The sequence below is a fragment of the Engraulis encrasicolus genome, unplaced genomic scaffold (assembly GCF_034702125.1).
Source record: "Engraulis encrasicolus isolate BLACKSEA-1 unplaced genomic scaffold, IST_EnEncr_1.0 scaffold_68_np1212, whole genome shotgun sequence".
In the NCBI taxonomy this organism is placed as follows: Eukaryota; Metazoa; Chordata; class Actinopteri; order Clupeiformes; family Engraulidae; genus Engraulis; species Engraulis encrasicolus.
In genome coordinates this window covers 44737-47236 of record NW_026946016.1, presented here as the reverse complement: position 1 = coordinate 47236, position 2500 = coordinate 44737, and the positions used below count along the sequence as shown (strand labels likewise).

The window sequence follows — 2500 nt, the reverse complement described above, 5'->3', positions numbered from 1 at the left end:
CACACACACACACACACACACACACACACACACACACACACACACACACTTACACTCACACACATACACACACACTCACACACACACAAACATACATACACACACACACACACGCACACACTTCACACACACACACACACATACACGCACGCACAGGCACACAGGCACACACTCTGGAGATTTCTATGGAGTGTGTGTATCTCAGTCAGTATCACTATCAGGCATCAAGGCAACTGTCAATCAAAAATAAAGAGAACTCAAGAAACATACGTTTAAATATGACACCCACGCACACACCTACACAGGCATACACACACACACACACCCACGCACACACGTACATAGGCATACACACACTTACACAGGCATACACACACGTAGGCACACACACACACACACACTTCCACAGGCATACACACACACACACGTAGGCATGTCTCTGGGGGGGTGCAGGGGTTGCCTAGAGATCGGGAGACAGTATCACACTTTTAGAATGTGTGTGTGTGTGTGGCTTTAGAGGTGTGTGTGTGTGTGTGTGTGCGTGTGTGTGTGTGTGTGTGTGTGTGTGTGTGTGTGTGTGTGTGAGAGAGAGAGATAGAGAGAGAGAGAGAGAGAGAGAGAGAGAGAGAGAGAGAGAGAGAGAGAGAGAGAGCGTGTGAGCGTGTCACACATTTAAAGGCTGTGTGTGTGTCTCTAAAGCCCATATAATACAATAACCAAAAGGTGGATCTTTCTGAGAACTCCCTTTCTGTGTGTGTGTGTGTGTGTGTGTGTGTGTCTGTGTCTGTGTCTGTGTGTGTCTCTGTGTGTGTGACATTCGTTTAAAATGTCTAGGTCAAGCCAACTAGTCAGATACAGCTCTTGAGTGGCAGGCCATCGCAAGACACTTCGTCTCTCAATGAAGTACAATAATAAAATGCATTTCAACTTGAATCTTTGCACCGGGCGTTGAATTAAATAATTTAAGACTGGTGGAGACCATGCCAAGATGCATGACAGCTTTGTTTAAAATCCAGGGTTGTTCACAAAATATTGATTTCTGAACTCTTTTTAAGTAAGCACATTTCTTTTAGGACTATGTTGTTTTAAAGTGAATATCATCGTAGCCCCTTAATGCGCGCCGTACCTCCAGTGGCAAGTTGTAATAGTAATTGAAATGTAACTACCATAGCACTACAATACTATGACACAACACAGGCCCTTTAGTAATGCACCATGACTTGGTCATTACCATACTGGTAACAACAAATGTATAAAGCCGCGTCTTAAGGGGTTACATTTTCAAACCGTGACTCAAAAAGTAGATCTGGATTAAGCAGAAAGAGGGTGGGTGAGGGGCCAGACTAAATCCCATTTTACCCCTTAGCCCTACGCCTTTCCCCTTTCCTCTACGTTTTACGCGTTCACTAGGTGAACACGACTGATTGACTGAAAAAGAGGCTCAAGGTAAATTTTGGAGCTGGATGATCGGCAGTAGTGAGATGGCATCTTTGGGAGGGAGGCAGTTTAGGAAGTTGGTGAGGAACTCATTGTCTACCGCTGATCTGTGTCTTGGGTTGTGGGTGTTGGGTTGTGTGTTGTGTGTGAGTTGAGTCTGGGTCCTTTGGCCAGTTTTTTTTGTGTTACTTTGTTTATTGGTAGGATTGTTCACAAGGCTTACAGTTCATTTCAATAGAACAAATTCATCATCATCATCATCATCATCATCATCATCGTCATCGTCATCATCATCACCATCCTTTTTTTTCCCTTCTCTCTTCTTGTTTCTTCTTCTAGTTCACGATATATGCCCATACAAGACTTCAATTCTTTTCAATGACTTTTCAGCATACTACCAGATAAACTTTTTTTTTTTTTTCCCCAAATACGTAAATGACAATAGACAGTTGACGCAGACAAACATATAGACAAAAACAAACAAACCAACAAAGACAGAGAATAAATAAATAAAAAATTAAAAAATTGGCCAGTTAAGGGCAGACCATTCCCCTACTGTATAATGAGAGTAGACAAAAAAAACCTCTTGCAGACTCTCCGTCTCTGCCCATTAACTCTCAAAAAGAAAAACAGAGTAGATGACCTACCAGATTCCTGTGATCCTCTTCTCCTCTTCTCCTCTTCTCCTCTTCTCCTCTTCTCCTCTTCTCCTCTTCTCCTCTTCTCCTCTTCTCCTCTTCTCCTCTTCTCCTCTTCTCCTTTTCACCCAGATTCTTTACCTTCATGACGTTGAGGCCTATTGTTTTGCGTGCAGAGTGGCCCCGGGCCCATCTAATATTGCCCATTGCACTATATATAAAATTAGGCCTATGAGGCTATTATTATTATTATTATTATTATTATTGAAAAATAATTTAATCCTGTTCAAAAATAGCAGGTTATTAATGAAGTAAGTTAGGCCTATTAATGCATTTTGTAATGGTAAAAACTGTACTAATTGAGCTCACTCTTCAATGATGAACCCAATCCACTCACAGTGCATCAAGCCAGAGCCATTCATACA

At 42.0% G+C, this 2500-nt stretch overlaps 1 protein-coding gene across 1 annotated transcript in view; it reads left to right on the top strand.

Moving 5' to 3' along the window:
* LOC134444719 (growth arrest-specific protein 2-like) overlaps positions 1 to 2500 on the top strand; it is a 17565-nt gene that overhangs the window by 12231 nt on the left and 2834 nt on the right. The gene's annotated exons all lie outside the window — the stretch shown is intronic.